This window comes from Hyperoodon ampullatus (assembly GCF_949752795.1).
Source record: "Hyperoodon ampullatus genome assembly, chromosome: X".
Lineage (NCBI taxonomy): Eukaryota > Metazoa > Chordata > Mammalia > Artiodactyla > Ziphiidae > Hyperoodon > Hyperoodon ampullatus.
In genome coordinates, this window is record NC_136913.1 from 99,093,871 (window position 1) to 99,107,124 (window position 13,254).

Genomic DNA, 13,254 nt, shown 5'->3' on the forward strand with positions numbered 1-13,254 from the left:
CAACATCACTAATTATCAGGGAAATGCAAACCTAAACCACAGTGAGTTACGACCTCACACTTGTCAGAATGGCTATTACCAAAAAGACAACCAATAACAAGTGTTGGTAAGGATGTGGAGAAAAGGGAACACTTGTGCACTGCTGGTGAGAATGTAAACTGGTGCAGCCACTATGAAAAACACTATGGAGATTCCTCAAAAAATTAAAACTGGAACTACCATATGACCCAGCAATTCTATTCCTGGGTATTTATCTGAAGAAAACAAAAACACTAATTCAAAGATATACACATGCCGATGTTCACTGCAGCATTATTCACAATTGCCAAGATATGGAAGCAACCTAAGTGCCCATCAATAGATGAATGGATAAAGAAGATGTGGTATATACATACAATGGAATACTACTCAGCTATAAAAAAGAACAAAATTTTGCCATTTGCAGCAACATGAATGGGCTTCTAGGGAATTATGATAAGTGAAATAAGTCAGAGAAAGAAAAATAATGTATGATTTCACTTATATGTGGAATCTTAAAAACAAAACAAGTGAACAAACATAACAAAATGAAAACAGAGTCCTAGATATGGAGAACAAACAGGTGGTTGCCAAAGGAGTGGGGGGAGTGGAGATGGGTGAAATAGGTGAGGGAGATTAAGAGGTCCAAACTTTCAGCTACAAAATAAGTGAGTCACAGGGATGAAATTTACAGAATGGGGAAGATAGTCAATAATAATGTAGTATCTTTGCATGGTGACAGATGGTAACTAGCCTTATCATGGTGATCATTTTGTAATGTATAGAAATGTCAAATTTCTAGGTTGTACCCCAGGAACTAACATAGTGTTGTAGGTCAATTATACTTCAAAAACAAACAGACTCATAGAGAAAGTGATCAGATTTGTGGTTACCAGAGGTAGGGGGTGGGAAATGGGGAACTGGATGTAGGTGGTTAAAAGTTACAAACTTTCAGTTATAAGATAAATAAGTACTAGGGATGTAATGTACAACATGATTAGTATAATTAACACTGCTGTATATTTTATATGAAAGTTGTTAAGAGAGTAAATCCTAAGAATTATCATCACAAGGGAAAAACATTTTCTTTTTCTTTTACTTTGTATCTATATGATATGATGGATATTCAATAAACTTGTGGTAAACTGTTCATTATGTAAATAAGTCAAATAATTATGCTGTACAATTTAAACTTATACAGTCCTCTATGTCAATTATATCTCAATAAAACTGGAAGAAAAAATTTAAAAGAAGACTGCATTATATGAACATAAGCAGCTATATGCTGTGTGCCCAAAGATGAAAATAAGCAGAATTTAAATGCAAATTACTACCTGGAAAATATCTGCATATGACAAGACTATTCCATATTATATATGCAAAAATCTGCTACAATATTATAAATCCAAGAGAGAAAAATACTTAGTAGGAAAATGTACAAAGGGCATGTACAGACAATTGTAAAATAATAATAATAATAAAAAGGAAAAAAATACAAAAATTTTTTTAACATCTTTATTGGAGTATAATTGCTTTACAATGGTGTGTTAGTTTCTGCTGCATAACGAAGTGAATCAGCTTTACATATACATATATCCCCATACCTCTTCCCTCTTGCATCTGCCTCCCTCCCACCCTCCCTATCCCACCCCTCTAGGTGGTCACAAAGCACCGAGCTGATTTCCCTGTGCTATGTGGCTGCTTCCCACTAGCTATCTATTAAAAAGCTATAAACTTATTTGACTTCATTACTACTCAATATGGATTAATCAAGAATGTGATCATCTTTCACCCAGTATATTGGTAAAAGGATGAGGAAGTAGACAATGCCATTCGGTATTGATTAGAGTATAAATTGATTTGATGTTGCTGTAAAATATTTTGGCAATATGTATAAAAATTATATAGATTCATTGGCTGAGCAACTCTACTAGAAATTTACCATAAATAGATAATTCCATTGAAAGGACAATTTCAAAAGTATGCAAAGAAGCACGTATAAGGATATTCAAATACAGTATTGCTTATAATACAAAAATATGTAATCACTCTAAGGAATCATCTATGTAGTTCCAATAAGTAAAGCATATACAGTACAAACCCTATGTTGCTAAACATCATTTATACACATACACATACACACACACACACACACACACACACGGAGATAACGTGTTTCTTTTTTCGGTGGGGTGGGAAGATACATATACATTTATTATTGCTGAGTTTGCAAAATTAAATAAATGGGTCTTTTTGTTTTTTTCTTCCAGTTTTATTGAGATATAATTGATATATAACAGTGTGTAAGTTTAAGGTATAAGATGTAATGATTTGATAAATGTATTTCAACATGGTTAATACAATAAGGTTAGTTAATACATTCATCACCTCACATAGTTACAAATTTTGGGGGTGGTAAGAACTTTTAAAATTTACTCTCTTAGCATTATGTTTTTTATTGATAATTAGTAAGAGGCTTTTATATATTTACTAGAACCTTATCACATATATAATAAAATTATTTTTAAAATAGAAACCCTAGAGTTTTAAGTACAAAAACTGAAATAAAATATAATTTACTAGAGGGACTCAACTTCAGATTTGAGCTGGCAGAATAAATAAGCAGTCAACTTGAATATAGGTTAATAAAGATTATCTAGCCTGTGGAACAGAAAAAGAAATGTTGAAAAATAAACAGAGCCTCAGAAACCTGTGGCAAATCATCAAGCCACCAACATACATATAGTTAGATTCCCAGAAGAAGAAAGAAAGAGGCAAAAAGAGCATTTGAAGAAATGATGACCAAAAAAATCCCCATTTTGGTGAATAACATTTATACATACATCCAAGAAGCTCAACAAACTCTAAATAAGATAAACTCAAAGTGACCCACAAATAGTCACATCATAATCAAACTGTTGAAAGACAAAGAGAGAATCTTGAAAGCAGCGAGAGCGAAGTGACTTATCACAAGGCAGCTTCAATAAAATTAACAACCAATTATTCATCTGAAATTCAAAACCCTTTCATGATCCAAAAAAAAAAAGTACTCAAAAACTATGAGTAGAAGGGAACTTTCTAAACCTGATAAAGGCATCTACAGAAAATCTATAACTAGCATCATACTAATTATGAAAGACTGAAAATTTGCCATAATATCAGGAATAAAACAGGGATGTCTGTTCTTCCCACTTCTGTTCAACAATGGATTGAAGTTCTAGCCAAAGCTAAAAACAATTCCAGCAAGGTTGAAGGATACATAACCAATATACAAAATTAGTTGTATTTCTATATACTAGCTATAAAATATCAAAAATTAAATTAAAAAAATAATTCATTCAAAAAGCATCAAAAATAAAAATAGGAATAAGTTTAACAAAGGAAATACAAGACTTATACACTGAAAACTATAAAAAATGTTGAAAGTAGTTTAGGAAAATCTAAATAAATAGAAAGACATCATGTGTTCATAGATTGCAAGAATTAATTTTGTTAAGATGGCAATATTCCCCAAATTGATCTACAGATTCAATGAGATACCTGTCAGAATCCCAGTTGGCTTCTCTGTAGAAATTGACAAGATGATCCTAAAACTGATAGGGAAGGACCCAAATTTTGGGTCAAAGGACCCAAAATAGCCAAAACATTCTTGAAAAGAATACAGTTTATGATCTCTGATTTCAAAACCTTCTACAAAGCCACAGTGATCAAGTCAGTTTAGCACTGCCATAGAAATAGACAAGAAGATGAAAGGAGGGTAATGGAGAGCCCAGAAGTAAACCCTTATATTCTGGTCAATGAATATTTGACAAGGGTGCTGAGAAAATTCAATGGCAAAGAATAGACTTTGAAAAACGGTGCTGGGACAATTGTACATCCACATGCAAAAAGATGAATTTAGATGACTACCTCATACCATATATAAATATTAACTCAAAATACATCATAGACCTAACTGTATTAGGTGAAAGTATAAAACTCTGTGGAAGGGGCTTCCCTGGTGGCGCAGTGGTTGAGAGTCCGCCTGCTGATGCAGGGGACGTGGGTTCGTGCCCTGGTCTGGGAAGATCCCACATGTTGCGGAGCAGCTGGGCCCGTGAGCCATGGCCGCTGAGCCTGCACGTCCAGAGCCTGTGCTCCGCAACGGGAGAGGCCAAAAAAACTCTGTGGAAAAAAAGGAATAAATTTTCATGACTTTGGACTAGGCAGTAGTTTTTTAGCCCCAAGAAATAAAAGCTTATGTTCACATAAAAACCTATACATGAATGTTCACTGCAGCTTTATTTGTTATAGCCCCAAACTGTAAATAGCCTGGATGTCTTCCAATCGGAGAATGGGTAAACTGTGGTTCATTCTTACTAAGGAATATATTACTCATAACTCAAGGGAATGAACTATTGATACATACAACTTGAATGAACTTGAAGGATATTATTCTGAGTGAAAAAAACCATCTCAAAAGATTACATACTACATGGTTCAATTTATATAACATTCTTGAAATACTAAAATTATAGAGAGGAAAAACAGATCAGTGGTTGCCAGGGATTAGGGATGGGTGGCCATAGGGAAGTTGGCATGTTATAAAAGGACAACACAGGGGTCTCTGTGATGACAGAACTGTACTGTATCTTGACTGTGGTGGTGAATACACAAACCTACACATGTGATAAAATCGTATAGAGCTAAACACACATGCGGACAATATAGATGAGTACAAGTAAAACAGGAGTTATATGAATAAGAAAAATAACATACTTAAAGGGACATAGGCTACTTCCTCACAGGTCTATTTAACAATTTTAACTGTAGGAAATGGAATGTTCTAGGGTGTCACTGATTTTACTTAAATGTAGAATTGGGCCTCTGACTTAAATATCTATATAAAAAATTCTGAGGTAGATTTATGATCTTCAAGATCTAAAGGAAATCATACAATACTTCCTGATTGATGTAAAGAATGTTGAATTAAATAAAACTGTATGTAACTGGATGATTCTAAAATCTGAGATTTTTTATAACAATGTTATATACACTAGCATGTTGTGAAATTGATAAACCAATTTAGTTAAATTTTTATCACAAACTTGTAGTGAACAGAATATGAATCAATAGGTTAATATAAAGGAAAAATTTGCTTGATATTTCCCTTTTTGGGATATTTTGAAAAAGATGCCCAGGTAACAATTACATACATATAAGACCAGAGATTCTATGTTTTATTTTAACGTTTGTTTTACGCTAATGTCCATTTTTAAAAGTAATTGAATGAATTACCTTTACTTTCACATTTTAAAAATTACTATTAATAGTACTTGAAAGTTGATGTTAAGTAGGAAAAAAAACCCACAAGATACATCATAGTTTCTCAAAACCAAAGACAAAAATGACTTAAAACTTTCCATAGATCATATCCAGAATGCTTAAAGAACTTCTACTAATCAGTAAGAAAAGGAAAGACAATACTCATAAAAGAGAGTATCCAAATGTCCAATAAATATATATTATAAATATATATAAATATATAAAAATGCTTAATCTAATTAGTCCTTAGGCAAATGCAAGTTAAAATTTCAGTAAGATAGGGCTCCCCTGGTGGCGCAGTGGTTGAGAGTCCACCTGCCGATGCAGGGGACACAGGTTCGTGCCCCGGTCTGGGAAGATCCCACATGCTGTGGAGCGGCTGGGCCCATGAGCCATGGCCGCTGAGCCTGCGCGTCCGGAGCCTGTGCTCCGCAACTGGAGAGGCCAGAACAGTGAGAGGCCCGCGTACCACAAAAAAAAAAAAAAAAATACAATAAGATAATGGTACATAGCATCCACAATGGCTGCAATTTTCAATACTGATATTACCAAGTGTTATAATACAGAGAGCAATAAGAATCCTATATATCGTTGGAGAGTAAGGAAATTGGTACAGCTACTCTTGGCAGTACCTACTAAAGCTGAACATATATCCTGTGACTAGCAAATTGATTCCTAGGTATATACCCAATGGAAACACTTATACATGTGCACCAAAAGAAATGGAATATTCATAGCCATATTCTTGGTAATAGAGGAAAACTTGAAATAATCACAATATCTCATCAATAGTAAAATAGATAAATTTTGGATATTCATATCTGCGAACACTGTATCACAGTGGAAAAGAATGAATTTGAAACAATGTGGATAAATTTCACAATCACTATGTGAATTAAGGAAGTATTACATGTGATAAAGTTGCACAGAACTAAACACAAATATATACACACAAATGAGTGCAAGTAAAACTAAGGAAAGCTGAATAAGATAGGTGGATTACATGAATGTCAATGTCTTGGTTGTGATATTATACTATAGTTTTCTGACATGTTACAATTGGGGAAACTGGATAAAGGTACATGGAATCTATATTATTTTTTACAATTTCATACAAATCCACAATGAAGTCAAAATAAAAGGTTTATTTAAAAAACAGGCCATACAATATGAAGCCATTGCCTTTAAAGGTAATTATGAGTCTAGAGATATATTCAATGGAGTCACTATTATGTATTTGACTTCACTGTCCACAATTGGTAGTATCACTGGTAGATTCCCTGTCTTTGGTAAAACATTACTTTAGAAATCAACAAGGAATGACTGAGGATTTCTATTCTCGATCTAACTAGCATTCATTGTGCTTTTGGATTGCATGCTATTCTCAAAATGAATATTGATTTGAGGTCATTTAATTGGTTCCTAGTTCAGCCACTTCTGGATATATGCTACTTATAGTTTCGTTCCCAAAACAGAATTACTGTGGGGCCACAGTGCATACATAAGGAGTCTATTTTTTTCTTCAAGAGTTCTTTAAATGTGAAATCATCTACAGTAAGAGAGATTACAAGGGAGTTGTCTGAGATTAAAAATGGTAAAACATTATCCTTGCCCTAAAACATGTGTATTCATTGCTAAAAGTTTGAAATCATCTAAGCACTTTGCTTAGAAAACCCACAATATTTATTTTTGAGTCCTTGAATCCTGTTTCTAACATGTCAGAAAAAACAAACAAGAATTATACTTTTTAAAATCTTAGAATTTATTTTTCTGGCTATCTCATTCATAACCACATACAAAGCAGGTGGTTTTCAGTTACTGAATGAGTGAATAATTGAATGAATTTGGATTGGCTATAGAAGACTAGCCAGTATTATGAGCAAAAGGAAAATATTCTAGGCATATGATAAATTTTATATATATACATATTTTTAAATGTCAGGGGTCAATAGGAGCTTGGTTTAATTGAAGAAGAGGTTTCATGTACAGGAAAAGTGGAAGGTAAAGCTAAAGAAGTAGGGGTCCCTGATTGTGTGTGGGCATTGAACATCACGTTGAAAAGTTTCAACTTTATCTGATAGCCACTGGAGAGGTCCTATTAATTAAGTAAGAGTGAAATAATTTCCCACTAGGTAAAATAAACTCTTCAGATGTGAATCCAATAGGCATATGGATGAATCAGTTAATTTTCACACATACTGCTTCTCCATTTGTACCATTCACTTTCAATAACATTTTGTAAATATGGGACACATTCAGGGAGAATTTTAGTTCCTGAAAATAGTGACAGTTTGGTAGAGAGGCTTCCATCTGTCTTACACTGTATATAGCTCAACCTCACCAAAAGCCAGTGATAGATATTTACTGTAGTGATCAAAAATTCTGATCTTGGGGCTTCCCTGGTGGCGCAGTGGCTGAGAATCTGCCTGCCAATGCAGGGGACATGGGTTCAAGCCCTGGTCTGGGAAGGTCCCACATGCCGCGGAGCAACTAGGCCCGTGAGCCACAACTACTGAGCCTGCGCGTCTGGAGCTTGTGCTCCACAACAAGAGAGGCCGCGACAGTGAGAGGCCCACACACCGCGATGAAGAGTGGCCCCCACTCACTGCAACTAGAGAAAGCCCTCACACAGAAACGAAGACCCAACACAGCCAAAAATTAATTAATTAATTAATTTTTAAAAAAAAGAATACCTGATAAATACTGAGGATATATCTTGAAATACATATAAAAAATTCTGATCTTTGGAGAAAGTTATAATCAAATTTTAAAACAATAGTGATTTTTCAAGTGAACTAAAGCATTTCTCAGCATTCATACCCATCTATATACATACATACATGTATGTAAGCTTTTGGAAAATCAGGGAGCATAAAATAACCACATATTACAAGGATACATGATACTGAGAACCAGATTTTTTGCTAATTGAAATATAGTTAACATAAAATATGATGTTAGTTTCAGGTATACAACATAGTGACTCTACATATAAATACATAACAAAATGATCATTATGATAATACATTATGAAATGATCACCATGTGTCCCCATAGAAAGTTATTACAGTACTATTGACCATGTTCCTTATGCTGTACATTACATCCCTTTGACTATTTATAACTGTAAGTCCATACCTCTTAAATTCCTTCACCTATTTCACCCATCCCCCCATCAACAAAACAAAAAGAGAGACAGATTTTGAATGAGCGGAAGATCAAAGGAGAAACTAAAGCTGGTAAACTCTGGTACTAAACAGTACAAAAAGTATAATTCTATTATTATTTTGCATAATATTGTTTTATAAAAGGATGCTGAGAAATCAAGTGACAGACCAGAGCTCTGCTATATATTAACTGGTAATCACTACTAATATGTGATTCTATAGAGAGACCCAGGAGTGTAGAGAACACATGACATCTCCACATGCATATGGTGACCTTTCGCATTCAATTTCTAGAATCAATTTGGAAAGGATCATGCTTTCCTCTACCCCACCTATTGATCACTGACTTTTGCTATGGAAATTACATGGTAAATTTGGTGAGCTTTTTGCCACAAAATATAAAATTCTATTTGACATTGGTAGTAGTCAAAAGGAGAGTAGATAGATAAATCCATGATGCATACCAGTTGCCAAGGATTCAATGTGAAACTTAACAATCAGGATGAGGCAGTTGATGTTCTTCGGGTGTTAAGCCTTACGATCCTTATGATTCAAGATTATTGATGACATTGGAGGTGAGGAAGTGTTCTTGTTTCTTTTTTATATTTAATATTCTTAGTGTAAAAAATGAAATTTTGATAAATTAAATATGCCACATTAGGTTTCATACAGCAGAAATTGGGGGAACTAAATTAGTAAAAAAAAAAAAAAAAGCCTACTTCACAGTTACCACATAAAGAATGCCTGAGTTCACTTATAACTGCAAGCAAACCAAGGATATGATGATGATCTGCAAGACGACCATGCCTCAAATATGTTACTTTGCACTCTCTCTTCCTTCTCCAGATCTAGTACATTACCAAAACGCATTCATTTTACCTACACATTGAAAAAAATATTTTTAAAAGATATATATATATATATTTTGTTTGTTTGTTTTTGTTTTTGTTTTTGCGGTACGCAGGCCTCTCACTGTTGTGGCCTCTCGCGTTGCGGAGCACAGGCTCCGGACCCACAGGCTCAGCGGCCATAGCTCACCGGCCTAGCCGCTCCGTGGCATACGGGATCCTCCCAGACCGGGTCACGAACCCATGTCCCCTGCATCGGCAGGCGGACTCTCAACCACTGCGCCACCAGGGAAGCCCAAAAGATATATTTTTAATCCATTTATTTTTTCTTACTCTACCAGGGGCCAAGGCACTGTAATTTCTCACTTAGACTATTGTAATAGCCTCCTAATATTTTCCCTACTTCCCCTTTTGCTCACTTTCAAGCAGTTCTTCCCAATTCAACCAGAATTATTTTTAAAACCTGTAAATCTCAACACATAAGCCTCCTGTTAAAAACCCTCCTATTGCTTCCTATCATACTTACTGAGAGATAAAGAACTCTGGTCCTAGGACCAGACCAACTGAGTTTGAATCCTGTCTGTACTACTTACTAGTGACTGTGGGCAAGTCACTTAACCTCTGTGTTCCTCACTTTTGTTATCTTTAAAATGGGAGTACTGATAGTACCTATCTAATAGAGTCTTCACGAGGATTCAAAGTGATGATACAAGTAAAATACTTACAACAATTTCTGATACTCTTATGATCTTATTACTCTAGGCAGTAAAACACTTACCATGATATATACGATCTTATATGACTTGATGGTTGTCCATCTCTCACACCTCAGGTTGTGCCACATTTCCCCCTCACTATACTGCAGTCACACTGGCTTTTCTATTGTTTCTGTTCAAATTCATGTAGCATATTCCCACTTAAGAAAGTTTGCACGTGCTACTCCATCTACCTATTTTTCCCCTTATATTTCACTTGGTTGGTGCCTTATTCATATTTCTGGGGCTTTTCCTGATCGTCCAACCTAAAGTACGTCACAAAATTGCTCTCCCATATTACACCTAGCTTTTTTTTTCCTTCCTAGAATGTTTACATTTTTATTTTCATGTTTTTCATGTCTCTCTCCCTCACTAGACTCTAATTTCTATTATGGAAAAAATACTTTCTTTTCAATATATCTCCAGAAGTTTCAAAATTACCTTGTACAAAGTAGGTTCTCAATAAATGTTTACTGAAGTGGAAAAAAATACTTAAATGAATATGTAAACCATAAGGAAATAAGACAGATTAGCATGGAAGGTGGGAATCCTAGAGGGAAAGCATCTTACAGTGAGAACAAAATATAAACAAAAGCATAGATAGGAAAATAGGACATATTCTAAAATATACAGTTTTTGACCAGTGTGGCTGGAACAAGGGGAATAGTAAGAACAGATATAGTAATGTTTAAGAATGGAGAGTCAGCTTGAGGCCAAATTAAGTCTTTGTTCCTATATGTATCGTACATATATGTATCATATGAAATATGCATAATCTTCAAACATAATAGGATATATTGATACTACACATCGTGCTGAAATAGAATGACTGTTAAGCCTTTAGACATCAACTGTTCAATCACAAATTTTATTATCATTACATCTAATGTTTATTCCACTTGCCCATTTACCTATTTATAAGCTTTTATTTTTAAGTTTTTAAATACTTATAGTGATTTATCCACTTTTGAAAATTTTACAGTGTAATGTTTTCATCATCAAAAGCTATGTAAGACAGAAAACATGACAATTTAACGCTTTGTAAACTCCCTTGGTTAAAATGAATGGTGAGTTTTTTTCACAGCAGATTTACATGAAATTATTTTTTGGTTCCTATTGATTTCTAGGGTTGATTTTTGAAGATGATGGAAGTCTGAATGATCCTTTGGAGAGTTCTATTTTGAAAGCAAGCATGGGCAGTCCTAGCAGTTGTACATGAGGAATGTTATCTTTCACTAATATAGAAAAATATTGAAAGTGCTTTTTGCTGACATTTCCAGGTGCACAATGTTTATTCTGTATCCCAGGAGCAAAATAAAGAGTCCTGCTGTTAAAAAGGAACTGGGGAGTTCAAATAGTCTAGCCACCAGCTCCCAGGTAAGATAGCACCTAACTAGGTTTATCTATTCTATTATTAAACACTACAGGGCAAGGGGATACTTGAAATATACTATTTCTGAACTCCAGAAATAATGATGCAGATTATTCTTACTGTTCTGGAAAAGGAGGATATGGTTCTCTTTTTAGGTACTTATTTATTTATTTATTTACTTACTTACTTACTTATTTATTTAAAATGGCTTAATTCACTTTATTTTCCTCATATAAAACTATGTGGTGGCTACAGCTGGATCTTGTGTCCTCTGCACGGAAACTCTGATGTGGGTCTTTAAATGATGGTAGTGAATTCCTGATATGGAGACTTGGTGAACATCCATCTCTCCAGAGATCAGAAGTGAGATAACTGTAGGTCTTGGAAATGGCATCAAAAGTTGCCCAGGGTGGTGGTGCAGCCCCTGGCAGAGGTGTAGCAGTCGTCAATTCCGGCCATCATCAGTAGCTTCTTGGGCACAGGGGCTGAGACCACGCCAGTGTCCCTGGGGGCAGGGATGATGCACACCAGCACAGATGCACAGTGGCCAGTCACCTTGCAAGGGATGGTATGGGGCTTGCTGATCTTGATACCCAAGTAGCCTCGCTGCACGGGGATGGTGGGGAGCTTGGCCAAAATGATGACCCCACAGATGGCAGTGGCTACCTCCTTTGAGCACTTGACACCCAAACCAACATGTCCATTGTAATCCCCAGTGGCGACAAATGCACCAGCGTCATCCACCATTTGGTGTTTTCACGGAGAAGATCTAGGTATGTTTTAAATGAGCTTATTCCACTCAGAAATTTGGGAATCACATCTCTTTTCAGGATTCTCTATACCCTATCCTACTTGTTTCCTCTATAGATAACCAACCCAGTACAACAGCAACCTTCTAGCTCAGTTTCAGATTTTATGATCCCAAACTTTTTCCCCTTTGGTATTTTCCCATCTGTCATCCCTTTCTCCTAGAGATCTGTTGTCTGTCAACATTAAGATGGATGATAATGAGGTGACCAGACAAATGAATCCCAGCTCACGTGATGGTTAGCTGACATATTGCTTTTAATGTTTTCATTCTCTTAATGTGCAATTAAAGTCCTTAAAGAGTGACAAATGCTGACAATAATATAAAAACTGTGTTGTAAAATTCTGTGCAATAAGACCTCTGATTTCTTTTCAAATTATTCCACATACATTAGACTGAAAAACTTAGAAGTGATTTCATAAAGGGAATATTTGCATAGTAAAGTATATAATAAACAAAGGCCAATACTGTTACCAGAGAAATTTTCTATTAAATATATCATAAGGGACTTCTGTAGAAATACCCAGTCAGTAGCATTCATGTAAAGAATGTTATATTTTCCTTGGCTTGAAACAATATCAAATCTAGTCTTTTTTAAAAATTGATAATTTCAAAAGATTTTAAAAACCTGGTTATTGCCATGCCCTCATAATTTTATTGAAATGATGGCATAAGTTGACATTCAGTAATAACAGTACAGTATTATCTATGTTTTAGGTTTTTATCAGTTGGGTTTTAATGACTTCATAAACGTATTTGTTTAGTATGATTTAAATCGATTTTTTTAAATGATGGCTAGTTCGGAAATATTTACCACTGCTGGCACTGTTAGTTACAATTTACCTCGGAAACATTTTATAGCCGATATATGTTTGAAATATAACCTTAACTAATACTTGATATATTGGCTTTTTAAAAATATATATATTATTATTGCCACTGGAAGAGACTTGGAGTATCTAGTTCAGATAATTTTTATTCA

At 34.8% G+C, this 13,254-nt stretch overlaps 1 pseudogene across 1 annotated transcript; it reads right to left on the reverse strand.

Moving 5' to 3' along the window:
* Positions 1 to 11,702: 11,702 nt before the first annotated feature.
* On the reverse strand, positions 11,703 to 12,211 carry LOC307069777 (small ribosomal subunit protein uS5-like; annotated as a pseudogene). Its single transcript has one exon. The product of its transcript is annotated as a small ribosomal subunit protein uS5-like (transcript).
* Positions 12,212 to 13,254: the final 1,043 nt, after the last annotated feature.